This window comes from Myotis daubentonii, chromosome 13 (genome assembly GCF_963259705.1).
Source record: "Myotis daubentonii chromosome 13, mMyoDau2.1, whole genome shotgun sequence".
NCBI classification, from domain to species: Eukaryota; Metazoa; Chordata; class Mammalia; order Chiroptera; family Vespertilionidae; genus Myotis; species Myotis daubentonii.
The window spans coordinates 23596065-23613061 of NC_081852.1; the positions used below are offsets into that span (position 1 = coordinate 23596065).

The 16997-nt window shown below is 41.4% G+C and overlaps 1 protein-coding gene and 1 non-coding gene across 6 annotated transcripts in view; one reads left to right on the plus strand and one right to left on the minus strand.

Annotated features, from left to right (window-relative positions):
• The window catches only part of TET1 (tet methylcytosine dioxygenase 1), a 104788-nt gene that overhangs the window by 45498 nt on the left and 42293 nt on the right, over positions 1 to 16997 (minus strand). The gene's annotated exons all lie outside the window — the stretch shown is intronic.
• LOC132215094 (U6 spliceosomal RNA) lies at positions 7947 to 8054 on the plus strand. Its single transcript, XR_009448448.1, has one exon. It is a non-coding gene; the product is annotated as a U6 spliceosomal RNA (small nuclear RNA).

The following is a 16997-nucleotide window of genomic DNA, read 5'->3' on the forward strand; positions in this document are numbered from 1 at the left end:
CCGCCTCTCCCTCTAGGGATCTCTGCTTTCCAAGCGCCCTTCTTTTGCCTCTGTAAATTATTCCTAAACCCACGCAGCCCAGCTGGCTCACTTCCTCCACGCTCACTTCGTCTACTTCGGTCACTTTCAAAATAAAAATTTGCTTGTGTTTGAAAATATATACGTAGCATCGTCTTATTTTAAAATACATCTAAAAAAATGTCTAAACATTTATTTTTTAAGTACGAGTGTTGAAAAGAAAGCAGCTTAATTGCTATCACTGGTTAATCTTGAACCCTAAGATGGGGAAGAGAAGAGCAATCCTGAGGAATTATGTCACCCAGGGAAATGACTTATTTTCATTTCATAAGGGATTGTATAGATTGTGATGGCGATTAGATAACGTGACAAAGATGAGGTTTTGCGACCTAACAATTCAAAGAATGTTAGCTGTGTATAACACTCACTCAATCCTCACTACCACCCTGAGGTAACAACTGAAAAGGTGCTCAACTTCAAGAAAAATGCAAATTAAAATGAAACTAAGCTATTTTTTACTTATCAGAACAGCAAATATGAAAAAGTTTGACCACCTAGGCCCTTGGGGAACCTGTGGGGATTACAGTCTCATATAAAGCTGGTTGGACTGAAAATGGTGCAGTCTGGCAATAATTCTGAAAATTAAAAATGCAGCTTATTCTTTGATACAGCAACTTCAATTTGGAGAATGTATTCTAATTGTACCTGTACATAATAACAGGTTTGCATATATTAGTATGTTAGGTAAATCCTCACCGCAGAGGAACATCGATAAGACATCGATGAGAGAAATATCAATCTGTTGCCTCCCATACACACCCCAATCAGGGATCAAACCAACAACCTAGGTATGTGCCCTGACTAGGAATTGAACCTGCAATCTTTGGTGTACAGTATGATGCTCCAACCAACTGAACCACCGGTCAGGGAGACAACTTTGTATGTTTTATTTTATTTTTTTAAACATTTTATTTATATTTTACAGAGAGGAAGGGAGAGAGAGAGGGATATAGAATTAGAAACATTGATGAGAGAGAAACATCGATCAGCTGCCTTTTGCACATCTCCCACTGGGGATGTGCCCGCAAACGAGGTACATGCCCTTGACCGGAATCAAACCCGGGACCCTTCAGTCCGCAGGCTGACGCTCTATCCACTTGCCAAACCGGTTTCGGCAACTTTGTATGTTTTAACAAGTAACTGAAAATATCCAAAGGCCCATCTATAGTAGATGAATTCAGTTGTGCTACAGCTACATAATACCTTGCAGCTATCAGAAAAAAACACACAAAAACAATTCCATTGCTAATAGGCAGGATGTCCAGTATGTATTGAAAAAGATATAGAACCTGTATGTGCAATGTTTGTTTTTGTGTAAAATGTATAGGGACATTATACATATTCATATTTGTATAAAGAAAACTCAGAAAGATTAAAAAGAAACTAACACAAGTGGTGGGTAGGAAGAGGTTAGAAGCCACACTTAGCAGTGAGAAAATAGAAGGTGCTTGAGTCCCAGACCTGACTAAATTCTATTTTGATATTTTAACACATTTCCTTTAACATTACACAAAAACCGATTAAGCTCTCCATGGGAAGATCCCCAGGGTATATTGAGTGAAGACAAGCTACATGCAGAACAGTTTACGTAGTACCGAATTACAAAGTGGAGCAGAAGGAAAAGAGGGATGCAGAGTATACATATATGTCAACTGGCTAATACTTGTTTAAAATACGTCAGGAAGGCACTAGGGTGGGGGGAGGGCACATGGCGAGGGAGGCCAGAAAGAGTAAGCATAGTATATGCTTTGCTTCTGTTTGAAATTTTCCCGTAATAAAAATTTTAATACATAACTACTATTCCATTAACTAAACAAGGAGGCCTCTGAGGTGGTTCTTATGCCTTATTCACCTACGTAAGCAAACCCAAAGCTAAGCCTGAAAGTACCTCCACTTTAAGAAATCAAAAGCGAGCCCTGGCTGTGTTGGCTCAGTGGACAGAGGGTCAAGACTGCAGACTCAAGATCCCGGGTTCGATTCCAGTCAAGGGCACATGCCTGGGTTGTCAGCTCCATCCCCAGTAGGGGGCGTGCTGAGGGCAGCTGATCAAAGATTCTCTCTCATCATTGAAGTTTCCTTCTCTCCCTTCCTCTCTGAAATCAATAAAAATATATCTCTAAAAAATTAAAAAATAAAATGTCAGGAAGGATATGTAGAACTGTCAACATTTGTCTTATAGAAGCTGTGTTCAGTGGTGTGCTGGTAAATGTTTAACAATCAGCTTGGGAAGTGTGGGAGGAGCCCTGTTTTGTAGTGTTGAGCAATTTCTGTGGCATAAATATGCCCATCAAGGGGGACTGTAAACTAACAGTGTGTCCACAGGAGTGGGGAATAGTCTGGGTGGTTTTTCTCAGTGGCAGTGCAGAGGCCCAAGGCCTGAAGGGGTTGCAGGTTCAATCTCTGGCCCAGGGTGTGTGTGGGAGGCAACCAATCTATGTTTCTCTCTCCCCCTCCCTAACTCTTCCTCTCTGAAATCAATAAAAATCTATATTTTTAAAAGCCCTGGCCAGTTTGGCTCAGTGGATAGAGCGTCAGCCTGCGGACTGAGGGGTCCCAGGTTTGATTCCGGTGAAGGGCAGGCACGTGCCCAGGTTGCTGGCTCAGTCCCCAGTGGCGGGGTGTGCAGGAGGCAGCCGATCAATGATACTCTCTCATCATTGATGTTGCTATCTTTCTCTCTCTCTTTCCCTTCCTCTTTGAAATCAAAAATACATTGAAGAAGAAGGAGGAGGAGGAGGAGGAGGGGGGGGGGGGGGAGGAGGAGGAGGACAGGAAGAAGAAGAAGAAGTAGTAGTCAAGTGTTTCAAGCCTATCGGAGAACTCCCCTGGCCAGGGTAGCTCAGTTGGTTGCAGTGTGGTCGGGTACACTGAGAGGTCTCGTGTTGACTCCCTATCAGGGCACATAACCAGGTTGCAGATTTGATCCCTGGTCAGGGTGTGGATGGGAGGCAGCTGATCAATGTCTCTCTCTCTCTCTCCCCCTCCCCTTTCTCCCTCTCTCTCTTCCTCCCTCTAAGATTAATAATGGAAAAGTGACTGTTTTACACCCTCAAGTTCCTTGGGAACAACAAACTCATGCCAGCTGCACACACTTGTCTCTTCTCCTCTCCTCTATCCCCCTCCCCCATCATTTTTTCACTTCCATCCTTAACCACCCCACCCCACTCCACCTCACCCAGAGCCCAAGGGCACATTTTACAAGACAGCAATTCAAAGTCCCCTAGTTCTCTGTCTTCTCCTTGAGACCCATCCAAAGACATAGGTTGTTCTGGGCCCTTCCTACCCACTCAACCCACAGGAACATTGAACTCCTTAGTTCACATCCGGGTCCAACAGTTCTCAATCCCTCTCCATTTTCTCATTTCTCTACATTCTTCTCATCACGATGCTCAAACGACTCCTGTAGGAGCTCAAAAGGCATAAAGCAAAGAGGCATTTTAATAGGAGATGATTTCGCCCTTGGGCAGGGCAGATCTGATTGCAGTCCCTCCCAACAACACTCACATTCCATAGGTGCTGGTTTCCCATCTCGGGAAGCACGTGCTCAGATCACAAGAAGAAATAAAGCCTTCCAAAGCATGTTCACAGACCTCGTCCAACAGGACTATGACCTTTAGCACAGGTAGGTCAGTGTTTCTCCACCTGCTTTTTATTGTTTTGCCCTCCCCACCCCCACCCTAGGAGTCCTTTAAAACATCCCCCACCCGCACCAGTACTTCTCCCTATGAAATTTTAATACTATAGATAATCGGTTTATATACTATGGCCCCATTGTAATATCTAAGATGTCCCCCCCCCCCCCGCATCCACCCATTTGAGTAAAAAGCAATTTCAAAAAGTAGCATGTAGAGCACAAGGTATTCATGCCCACAGATTATTTATGCCTACTCAGAAGTGACACACGATCAATGTTCTCAACCTCAAAATTGAGTGTGTTGAGAACAAATTAGGTAGAACCACCAGTGCCTCTATTAATGCTGACTTTAGGATGATGCAATCGTGCCCGATACTATATTTTACACCCCCATATTCCATAATAAGCACCGAGGAAAGCCCATGCTTTGCAACCAACCAGTGTGCAAGGCTTGCCACAGCCACCTGCTAACAAAACCAAATTTAAAACAAAAGAAAAGATGAATCAGTTACTCACCAGAGATCCACCCACAGAGATTCTAAAATAAAAATTTAGCGTGCACAATGGGAGGGGGGAGAGGACATACGTAATGCTTTCAACAATGAAGATTTTAAAAAAATTAACACACACGAACTCCTCCTTCAAAAGGAACCTGCAAAACAGCTACCTTATTTTCCTAGAAATTGTCTACTCCACAATTCCAACCGTTAAGTTCTCTTTTTCCTTTGGGCATAAAAAGAAGATACTTAGTCTACCAAGCTTTGTAACCCGACTATTTTCTTAGTTTTGTCTGTGACTTCTGTTTCTCCAGTTTGCCGACAGCCACCATGAGGGGTTCAAAGGCCATAGAAAGGCAGGAAGGGGGTGTCTAAGGGACTGGGTCAGCACTCCTTCCCACCTGTCCTACCTTTGAGCCAACAAGGCCTTTGGTCTTTGTCCCTCCTGTGCTGAACGGGAGCCATGACAGCGATTTCGGATGACCTCCACTTCTCCTCCCCGAGATCCAGACTTGTCCACTAGAGATTCAGAGCTGCACTACTCTTCTTTTTATCCGCCTAGCCTGTCCGGAACAAAAACTCCACCCTCATTTGGCCACAGGGTCTTATCCCCCAAAGTAAATCTTTTATCTTGGGGGTGGGGCAAAAAGGAGGGGACACAAGTTACTAAAGGGAGTAGCCACTCCTCATTAATCAAAAATTCCATCAACTGGAGATTGGTTCCAATTGTGTGGAAAGCATGGCTGACCGAGGAGGAAGACCTCTCTACCACAGGGCTCCTTGTCTCTGGCCCTCTTCCTCTGGAATTATGAAACACCACGTAGTATGCCCAGGCAAAAATCTTTCAGACCCCAAATCTGCCTCAGGCTACCGCTCTATCAAATTGCCTCCTCATTCAGGTATCTTAAGTGGCTACTCCCAAGGGTGTGAGTTATTGGTTACCAAAGTCAATCATTCCTCAAATACCACTGATTTCACCTGCTCTTGTGGAGACCCTCCAGATTTTCAGCTGAATCTCTGTGCCCTTCAAGGGCCCTAGAACTTCATTATCACAGGACATCACCCCTCACCCTTGACCACAGGTGTGTTCCTGAGCCGATTCCTTCAAGGAGTCTAAAAGGAAAGCCACTGTCGTGTCATGAACTATCCTACCCATGCTTGAGCTTAATAACCCGACTCAGGTGCTCAGTATATCACTGTATACCGTAATGGTTTCATAATATTTTTAAGAACGTGGGTTTTACTGGAATCAGACAAATTTGGCTACTTGCCCAGATCCATATTTTACCAACCATGTGGCCTACAGCAAGTCCTTGCTCTATGAAATCTCTTTGAGTCAGTGTCCTTAAGATAAATCAGGATTGGTAATAGCACTTACTGAACAGGTTTACTGCGAGGCTTATATGAAATCATGTAGTTGCATATACTGCTAGATCTTAATGTTTACAAAAGAACTGTAAGGTAAAAATAAATATTAGGTAGATTTTTTTCAACCTGTCCTTCAACATATAACAAAATCCTAGTAATTCCAGGCTCAAATCCACAATTAAGAATATTATTAGTTATTGTTTATGTATTGAGCATTAACTACTTGCCACACATCATTATGGCCACTTTATATGAATTATCTCTTGCTTTCCCTCCTGAGATTAGTAGTATTAATATCTCCATTTTTTTAATAAGAAAGTTTCTGATAAGGTTTTAGAAAGGTTAGTCAATGTCAAATCAATACTTTCAGAGCCAGGATTCAAACCAGAGGTCTAACAATATCCTAATGCTTAACTCTAATTTCAGCAACAAGTAAGTATTAACATTATAACAAAGTCAATTCGTTATTAATACTTAATAATGTTTACTGAACGATTACCATAGATGCTTAGAACTTAAAAGAACAACAACCCCTCCCCCCCAAAAAAGAAAGAACAACTTCCTATGGTAGTTTCTTTTCTCAGATTGTCAGAATTGTCTTTGTGAACCCAATGGCCTACTTTTATTCATCTGCTTGTGATTTGTAGCAGCATAGTATTGATATTCAAAATATCTTCACCTCATTCCAAATTCAATATATGCGCACTGAGTTCACACAAAGTTATTAAGGAAAGTAGGGAAATGTGGTCATAGGTCCCTGTCCATTTTCTCTCCAAATGTTCCTTGGACAATAACATTCCTTATTTCTGGATAGCCCTGATACGTTTCACCTTTTTCCTAACCCTTTTCCTAAAAAATCTCAGTTTCATATAATTAGGAGACTAAGATTCAGTGAAATTGTATTGGTATTAAATAGTACCCCAGTATGAATTGCCACATTTTAATTAAAAAAAAAAAAAACAATTAGAAAAAACAAATTGAAGATGGTCTTCTTCAATCAGAAAGAGTCAGGCAGCAAATATATTAGTTTTGTGGGATTTTTTTAATGACACTTATAAATACTAAACCTTTCAGATTTGTCCTATGACTAATCCTATTATCAACCCTTCTTGCCTAGAATGCTCTGTCATCATGATCAAAGATAATACTCAAGGGATTTGCCTCATCTAACTCCATCCAGAGGTCATAGATGATTAGTTCATTCGTGACCCTACAGGATACCACTAAACGCTGTGAGCTCCAGTCCTTCCATATTGTCCACGTGGCCTTGGGTTTCCAATTTTTCCCCTTGAAGAAAAAAATAACGACTCTTTCTGTCTAGACTTTCTAAACACAAAAGCTCTGAGAATACTGAGTATTTCTTCAGCGCTTAGCTGATGGTGATATGCACACACGTATTTACACATTCCTAGAGATACAAAACCGGTAAATCTTTCCCTGGTAGCTCCTTCCCCAGAGGCTAAATACTTGCCTTCAACGGACACCTATCTGCTGATGACTCCCGCAGTAAGACAAAATCTGCCTCCTACACTTCAAACTCTGTCATCCACCAACTGGACATCTTCACTAGGCAATTACAACTCAGCCGTGTCTAAGAATTAACTAGTTACTACTTCCCCAAGTCTGCTTTAACCTCAAAACCTAATAACCGCCGAATCCGGTTTGGCTCAGTGGATAGAGCGTCGGCCTGCGGACTGAGAGGTCCCAGGTTCGATTCCGGTCAAGGGCATGTACCTGGGTTGCGGGCACATCCCCAGTAGGAGATGTGCAGGAGGCAGCTGATCGATGTCTCTCTCTCATCGATGTTTCTAACTCTCTGTCTCTCTCCTTTCCTCTCTGTGAAAAATCAATAAAATATATTTTTTAAAAAAACAAACAAAAAAAAAACACCTAATAACCCATAAATCTTCTGAGGATCCTTGTACATTCAAGAACCAAATTCAGCCTCCAACTGTTACAGAATAGTAAGAAGCTAGGAAAATTCCAGGACTAGCAGAATAGGGAAACTCAAGATACAGCCGTTTGCAGCCACTTAGTAAATCCTATCTTTCCTAAACCAAGAACACTTAAGAATAAATGGTTTGCAGTGCTCCCCAGAGTTAAATAGCTTAAATTACCCTACTCAGGGAGACTGATAACAAATCCAGCTAGTGTCCACACCCAAGGACAGACAAATTCAGAGAATAATCTCTTTTTGGTACAACAGCATAAAGCAGATGAATATTCTATTGATTCGCCCTCCAAAAAGACCTTCCCTAAATACCAAGGCTTTAAATAAAAAATATTTGTTGAAATATGCTATTGAGTAATGTTTTGACTCTTAAAGTTCTAGTGATGTGAACACACCATAAGGAATAAAAATGTCCAGAGTGCTCGCTTCGGCAGCACGTATACTAAAAAATGGAATGATACAGATAAGATTGGCATTGCCCCTGCGCAAGGATGACATGCAAATTCGTGAAGCATTCCATTTAAAAATGTCCGGAAGTGCAGAAAAACAGATATGGAACTCTGATAAGCTCGAATTGCTGAATTTATTAACCTGAAATCACTTGTCTCTCAATTTCTTATGTCAGAAAATGCATTGTTTATTGTTTAAGCAAGTTTTAGTTGTAGTCAGGAGCATCCTGAGTATAAACACAGGGCAAAAGGGGTAGAAACTAATAATTTTATTCCCCTTGTCATGTCTTTGTCCTTTTTTAAAAAAAAGTTTATTTATTTCAGAAAGAGGAAGAGAGAGGGAAAGAGAGACAGAAACATCAATGATGAGACACAACAAAATGAAAAGGAAGCCCACTGAATGGGAGGACATATTTGGCAATGATACAGCTGACAATTAGGATCCCAGCACTCTCTCCCTCCAGTGGGCATGCCTGTGCCATTCCAGTCCTCCTCTCCTTCCTCCAAAGGCACGTATGCCCTAACTTCTGAGGGACCCCATGAGGCTTGCAACCAAGGGAGCAATGGACAGCTGCAACTCAACCTGGGCCCCCTAAACCTGTCCCCAAGACCCCTTTCCTCTGACTTCCCAGTGAGCTGAGGCAGCCCAGCCTAGGCTCTCATGTTGCTTCTTCTATGCCCTTCCTTGTTTCACTGTCCTGAGGATGCTTTTGCTGTGGGGCCAATAAATTGTTGAAATATTTCCTTCAAGAAGACAAGAACCGATAACACACCTTCAGCAGAGTTTTCCTGAAAACCTATCCCATTCATCTTGCATTCTCCATTCTTACTGCTTCTTCCTCAGTGCATTCATCCAAATATTCATAGGCTATCATAGGAGAGAAAAGGTGCTAGCTATTATGGAGACCACATTTCTCTTAATATATATTTTTACTGATTTCATAGAGGAATGGAGAGGGGGAAAGAAATAGGAATATCAATGATGAGAGAGAATCATTGGTTGGCTGCCTCCTGCAGGCCCCACACTGAGGTAGAGCCCACAACCCAGGCATGTGCCCTGACTGGGAATCGAACCATAACCTCCTGGTTCATAGGTCGATGCCCAACCACTGAGACACACCAGCCAGGCTATGGAGACCACATTTTAATGGTTGTGAAAAGTAAAAATAAACAAGTGAAATAAATGTTCACATATTTCTATTTAAGCCACCGTGACAAAATATTATTTCAACACATAATTAATATTAAAAAGTAACTGAGATATTTACTTTTTTAATATGAAGTCTATGAAATTCAATGTATATTTCACATGCAATAAATCTCCATTCAAGCTAAGTTTTCAATGATAACCACGTAAAATATAGTGATGGCAAAATAAAACAAATAGTTAATTGACAAATATTTCACTTTAGTTTTATATTTCAATTAATTAAAATCAAATCGAATCACACAGTCAGCTGTTTAGTTGCACTACCAAATTTCAAGTATTACACAATGCAGTTATTTAAGGGTTTCTTTTAAAATGCTAATGTCGTTGCTTTAGGCTGAATTCCACACTGCACCTGTCTAAACACCAACATCACCCTAGAAAATCAAGATTCTAAATCAGGGGTGGGGAAATGGCCTGCCAGAGGGCCATATAAGGCACGCAAAATCATTTGGCTTAGCCCTGCCAAGGCAGCAGAAATTCAATAACTCTAGGAGCTTTTTTCATGGCCACATAAATCTATATTAAGTAAATTATATTAAGCGAACAATGTTATAAATATCTAAATGTCCCTTCGCAGAAAAAAAGATTCCCCATCTCTGTTAACCACTACAACATTCCCTTGGGTCTGAAGGTAAAAATTCTATGAAGAGTCAAGGAGCAGCTTGGTAGGGGAACCGAAGCCTTAATCCTCAGAGCACAATTCACAATTCTCAATCCTGCAAGCAGGGCCTCCAGTTCCTAGCCCATTTTACAGAATGTCTCTAGCAGCAACAGTATTCCCACATCAGCCCCACCCCTCCAGCCTAGATTCTGCCCAGGTTACGGGAAGCAGCCCATCTGGGCTCCCGTAGCAACTTCAACAAAGAATGACCTTTGGTCATTCAACTGTCCCTCTCCAACTTGCCCCAAACATGGAGAACTTGGAAGAAAGGTGATCTGTAGAGCAAAGTATTTCTCAACAATCACCCAAGTGATAGAATCAAGTGTTTTATTCATCCCCCAGCCTTACTCAGATAAAACTGAGCATTCCTTCCTTTACTATCTGTGCAAAGATATTTATCATATCAACTGATTGCACTTTGTTTGCAATGCATCTCCTCATCCTGGACTTTGGTCTTGGTGCTTATCCTCTAAGCTCAAAATGTGAGTTTTACTTTGGGGACAAAAGAGCAAATCTAAGCATAGACTAGATATTAGCTACTATTAGGGAATTCTAATAATGGTATTACGATTGCATAGAATGCTCTTATTAAGAGACCTAACTTTTCATGAGTCCATACACATAAAAAAAGAAGACACCTATTGGATGAAGAACATGGGTAAAGTGGTGCTCATTGCCTTATTCTCTCAACTTGTTTTATGTCTGAAATTTTTCATTTAAAAAGAGAGCAACCAAAGGACTTTTATGCATGCATATTAGCATATCCCATGGACACAGGCACTGAGGCAGCAGAAGCTTGCCTGGGTGGGAATGGCTGGGGGGGACGGGGGTGGGGGGAGGGGAGGGCTAGTCAATTGGGGAAAAAGAAGTCAAATGTAAAGAAAAAAAAAGAAGTCAAATGTAAAACTTTAGACCAGTGGTTCTCAACCTTCCCAATGCCGCGACCCTTTAATACAGTTCCTCATGTTGTGGTGACCCCCAACCATTAAATTATTTTCGTTGCTACTTCATAACTGTAATTTTGATACTGTTAGGAATGGTAATGTAAATATCTGATATGCAGGATGTATTTTCATTGTTACAAATTGAACATAATTAAAGCATAGTGATTAATCACAAAAACAATATGTAATTATATATGTGTTTTCCAATGGTTTTCGGCGACCCCTGTGAAAGGGTCGTTCAACCCCCAAAGGGGTCACGACCCACAAGTTGAGAACTGCTGTTTTAGAAACTAAAAATAAATAAGTAAATCATTTCTAAAAGAAAAAAAAAAAGTTGGATATTGCCATAGGTGGATTGGCGCAGTGGATAGAACGTCGGTCTGCAGACCGGAGGGTCCCGGGTTCGATTCCAGTCAAGGACACGTACCCTGGTTTCAGGCTGGTCCCCAACCTGGGCCCTGGTCAGGGCCCATGCAGGAAGCAACCAATAGATGTGTTTCTCTCACATGGGTACTTCTGTCTTTCATTCTTTTAAGTTGGATGTTTATCTTAAAAATAAAAAATGAATAAACAAACAAACAAAAAAGAATAAAAAGCCCTGGCTGGTTTGGCTCAGTGGATAAAGCATCGACCTGTGAACTGAAGGGTCTCAAGTTCAATTCTGGTCAAGGGCACATGCCTGGGTTGAGGGCTCGATTCCCACTGGGGATGTGCAGGAGGCAGCTGATCAATGATTCTCTCTCATCATTGATGTTTCTCTCTCTCCCTCTTCCTTCCTCTCTAAAATCAATAAAAAAATATTTTTTTAAAATTAATAAAAACAAATGATTCTTTTTTTTTTTAAGAAGCACTGATCTTACATGGTGAATAATCTGGAAAGATTTTCCAACTCTGCTGTATTCATTTGCAAATATTCTTTTAGAATAAAGGAATAGAGTTTCCTCCTTTCCAGATGTCAATTTTTCCAATACTTGTTTTCAGGAGGTGGCTCTTCTGGAAACAGAATCTTTAAATGTCAGGGTTGGTTAGGAAAGTTATGTTGGATGTACTTGCATGTTCTTGCCTCCTGCAGGCCCAACATCACTGACTCTGTGGCACCTTTCCTCTTAACCAGAGCTTTGGTCTGTGGTTTGTTATTTAATCTAACTCCTTTTCTTCTGTGTGCATGTCAATCCTCACCGAGGATATTTTTCCATTGATTTTTAGAGAGAGTAGAAGGGAGGGGGAGAGACAGACAGAGAGAGAAATATCGTGAGAGACACATTCATTAGTTCTCTCCCGCACGCACACACATACAATACCGTGATGGATTTAGTCCTTTTTTCCTACCTTTACTAGTATTTCCATAGATAACTACAATGATGGAAATTTCTCCTTATTTTTCCATTTTTTAAAAAATATATTTTATTGATTTTTTACAGAGAGGAAGGGAGGGGGATAGAGAGTTAGAAACATCGATGAGAGAGAAACATCCATCAGCTGCCTCCTGCACGCCTCCTACTGGGGATGTGCGCGCAACCAAGGTACACGCCCTTGACTGGAATCGAACCTGGGACCTTTCAGTCCGCAGGCTCCATCCAGTGAGCCAAAACGGTTAGGGTTAATTTTTCCATTTTTAATAAAAGTAATAATTTCTAAAATATTTTTAGATTTGGAGTTTTCTATAATAAAAAAATATATACAAGAATATTTATGGCCCTAACCGGTTTGGGGTGTGCAGGAGGCAGCTGATCGATGTTTCTCTCTCATCGATGTTTCTAACTCTCTATCCCTTTCCCTTCCTCTCTGTAAAAAAAATCAATAAAATATATTTTTAAAAAAAGAATATTTATGGAAGGCTCATTTGAGCTGCATCATAACAGCAAATATTTCAAAATTACACAGGGCTGGGTGAATAAAGGATAGTATGCTATCTCTATATAATGGAATTGTAAGTAGTCATTAAAATATCATGTACTGAAATGGCAAATGTCTAAAACATATCATGAATAAAACCCTGAAGAACAAATGAAATAGACTTCTGTGTATATATGCAGGGAGGGTTGAGAAGAGTATCTTCTCAACAATACAAAGGGCCAACAGGTACATGAAAAGGTGCTAATTATTATTAATCACCAGGAAAATGAAAATCAAAGCCACAATGATTTATCACCACAATGAGATGGCAGCATTATTCTCAATGTTGGAGGTAAGGAAACAACCTAAGTGTCTGTCCACAGAAAAATGGGTTATAGACTATTAGTCAACTTTTTAATTTATTTTATTTTTGGTCATCTGGAAAACCGGATGGGCTCAGCCCCAGAATGGGGCCAGCCTATTAGTCAACTTTTTCAAAAGTTCTCATTTGCAATAAGATGGATGAATCTGATGAGTACTATGCTAAGTGAAATGTCAGACACAGAATGATAAAAATTGCAGGGTTGTCACCTATATGTGCTATCTAAAAAGGTAACTAAGAGTCAGAGAATAGAAAAGTGATTGGCAGGGGCTAGGGGAGTAGGGGAAACAGGGAAAGGTTAGTAACATGGTACAAACAAACTTCCAATTATAAGATGAATGAGGGCTGCCCTAGCTGGTTGGAGCGTTGGCCTGCAGACTGAAGGGTCTCGGGGTTGATTCGGGTCAAGGGCATGTACCTCTATTGCAGGTTCAGTCCCCAACCAGGTTTGTGCGGGAGGCTACCAAAGGATGTTTCCCCCTTTCTTTGTCTCTCCCCCTCCCTTCCACTCTCCCTAAAATCAATCTTTAAAAAATATCCTCCGGTGAGGATTAACAAAAGTGAAAATAGATGAATGAGGTCTGAGGATCTAATGTCTACCATGGTGACAATATAGTTGGTAACACTGTTCTGTATAATTGAAATTTGCTAAAAGAGTAGAATTTAAATGTTCCTATCTAAAGAGATAGGTAAATATATGTATAAAGTGATAGAAGTGTTTAGTTCGATTAGGGGAATTCCTGACAAGGTACATATAATACTGTATACTGAACATGTAACAAATCATCAACACTGCATGCCTTAAATGTCTTATACCTGTATTTGTCAGTTATACCTCAATAAAGCTGGAAAAGCTCAGTAACAATTTAAAAATTAAAACAATGCAGTCAATTTTAAATGTCAGATTAACAAAGAATAGTGATTGAAAATATCTAGGGGTGATACTTACTGCTCTTGGTTCAAGCTGAAATTTAAAGAGGGCAATAGTTACCAAAACTTAAAATATCACACCTAGAGGTACATTCTATTTTTGTGTACATTTCTCTGGAATATTTTTGCCCATTCTTTGCATTTTAATTCCCCTTGCTTTAGGAGTGTCCCTAATGGACAACATATCACTTAATTTAGATGCTGTTTTATTTACACAAGAGTGGCATTTCTTCTAGATGTCGACATTTATCATAATAATAAATGTTTGGTGTTGGTAGGTTTTTTGCTAAATGGGTTATTTTTCTTTTCCATTGCCTTTTCCCCTCTATTAGTTTAAACATTATTACTTTTGTAATCATAAAAAAGATACGTTTTTAAGGAAAAGTGTCTTAACTACATGCCCCCACTGGAATCTCCCTCCTAGGAATTTCTCCCATAGAAGTTTATCCTTAAAAACTATATATATTACGGCTTCAATCCAAGATGGTAGCATAGGAAGACTCTGAACTCACCTTCTCCCAAGAACACATGGAATTTACACCTACAGACAGCAATTACTGCTGAAGAACTGAGGGCCGACTACATAGAGGAGGGAGGGAGGGAAGGAGAGAGAGAAAGAGAGAGAGAGAGAACCACACAGTCTTCTCCAGGCCCAGGAATTCCCCTCAACTCAACTCATAGGGCTCTAGCTACAGCTCGCACTCAGCTATGGCTTGTCCCCTGGACTCCCTGCAGACCACACCCGCTTCAGTGGCTTACCTCTGCAAATCCCTATGGCTCAAACCAGCTCTAGCTTCCAGGGTGGCCGGTCCCTGCTCTGGCTATAAGTCCAGACCCTGATAAGTCGTGTGGCCTGTCACTACTCCAGCTACAGGTCCAGACTCTGCTAAGTCTTGTCCCTCCCCTCTGCCTGTGGCCACTCATGCTCCAGCATCGGCTGACCTGTCAAAATACCCAGGATACACAGCTACTACACAGGTCATTCCTTCAAGACCAGTAGAGGTTGCTGTTCCACCAAAAGCGATTCAAACAAACACACAGAGCCCTAGCTGATTTGGCTTAGTGGATAGAGCATCGGCCTGCGGAAGGGAGGGAACCGGGTTTGAGTCCTGTCAAGGGCACATGCCTGGGTTGCAGGCTTGATCCCCAGTGGGGGACATGTAGGAGGCAGCTGAGCAATAATTCTCTCTCATCATTGATGTTTCTATCTCTCTCTCCCTCTCCCTTCCTCTCTGAAATCAATATACTAAAACACACACACACACACAGAGTTCAAATGAGACAGAGAAATATGGAGCCAGACAAGACCCCAGAAAAAGAACTAAATGAAATAGACACAAGCAATTAATCAGGTAAGAATTCAAAGCACTGATTATAAGGATGTTCATTGATCTCAGTGAGAACTTCAACCAGAAGATAGAAAACAATAAACAGCCATAAATGAGGAATAAAATAACTGAAATGAATACATTAGTTGGAATAAATAGCTGATTAGGTGAAGCAGAGAATTGAATTAGTGATTTGGATGACAAGGTAGTGGAAAACACCCAATTGAGCCAAAAGAAAAATAAATTTTGAAGAATGAGGAGCCTGGCCCTGGAGAGCTTATCTCAGTGGACAGAGTCAGCCTGGGACTGAAGGATCCTGGGTTCGATCTGGGTTGCAGGCACAATCCCCAGTAGGGGGTGTGCAGGAGGCAGCAGATCAACAATTATCTCTCATCATTGATGTTTCTATCTCTTTCTCCCCCTCCCTCTCTGAAATCAATAAAAACATATTAAAAATTAATGAATAAAAATTAAGAATGAGGATAGTTTAAGGGACCTCTGGGACAATGTCAAGAGTACCAACATTTTGCCTGGCTGGTGTGACTCAGAGATTGAGTGTTGATCTATGAACCAGGAGATCATGGTTCGATTCCCAGTCAAGGTATATGCCCAGTTGCAGGCTCGATCCCAGTAGGGGGCGTGCAGGAGGCGGCCGGCCCATGAATGACTGATGTTCCTCTCATCACTGATGTTTCTACCTCTCTCTCCCTCTCCCTTCCTCTTTGAAATCAATAAAAAAAATTAAAAAGGGTACCAACACTTGGCCCTAGCCCAGGGGCGGGCAAACTTTTTGACTCGAGGGCCACAATGGGTTCTTAAACTGGACCGGAGGGCCGGAACAAAAGCATGGATGGAGTGTTTGTGTGAACTAATACATGTTAACACTGCTGCTGGTGAAGGAGTGGAGGGGAGAGCAAGAGAACCCTCCGCTCTTTCGGCTCCGCGGGCCGGATAGAACAGCCGGGCCGGGTAGAACAGCCGAACTGGCCGCATCCGGCCCGCGGGCCGTAGTTTGCCCACGGCTAGCCGGTTTGTCTCGGTGGATAAAGCGTTGGCCTGCGGGTCCTCTTAGCAAAAAGGGGTGAGGCCAGACCTGGGGCTGGTAAAGTAAGCCTGGACCATCTTGTGCCCAAAGAGTGACAGGCACAGAGCCATCTTGAAGGAGCTCCCACTGGCCAAATCAGGGACAGTCTGAGCATCAGGGTAAGTACTGTAACAATAGTAATGAATTATAACCCATTGAATAAAGTCAGCATCCATAGATCCATACGGACAGAAGTAAATAAATTAGTAAAATGTGTACTAATACAAATGCAGAAGGAATGATAGAGTTTGAAAATCAATATGGTAATTTGATTCAGTAAGAGCCATCTGTGTACTATAAGGAATAAGATATTCTCAAAACTTCAAATAATCTCCCCACGGGTTAGTTAGTACTCTTCTAGAAACTTGGAGGACATGTCCAGGACTTGGTGATCAAAGATAACATCACCACTAAGGGAACGAGTCACAATCACCTGCAACCTGCTAGGATCACCTGAAGAACACAGCGTCACTTCTGGGGTTTTCCTGCCACCTATGCATAACCTGAGACTAATGGAGTATCAGATTAACCCAAACCAAGGGACAAACTACAAAATAACCAGCCCCATTTCTACAAAATGTCAAAGTTCAGAGGACAAAGAAAGACGAAGACTGACGCATATGAAGAAAACTAAAGAAACATGAC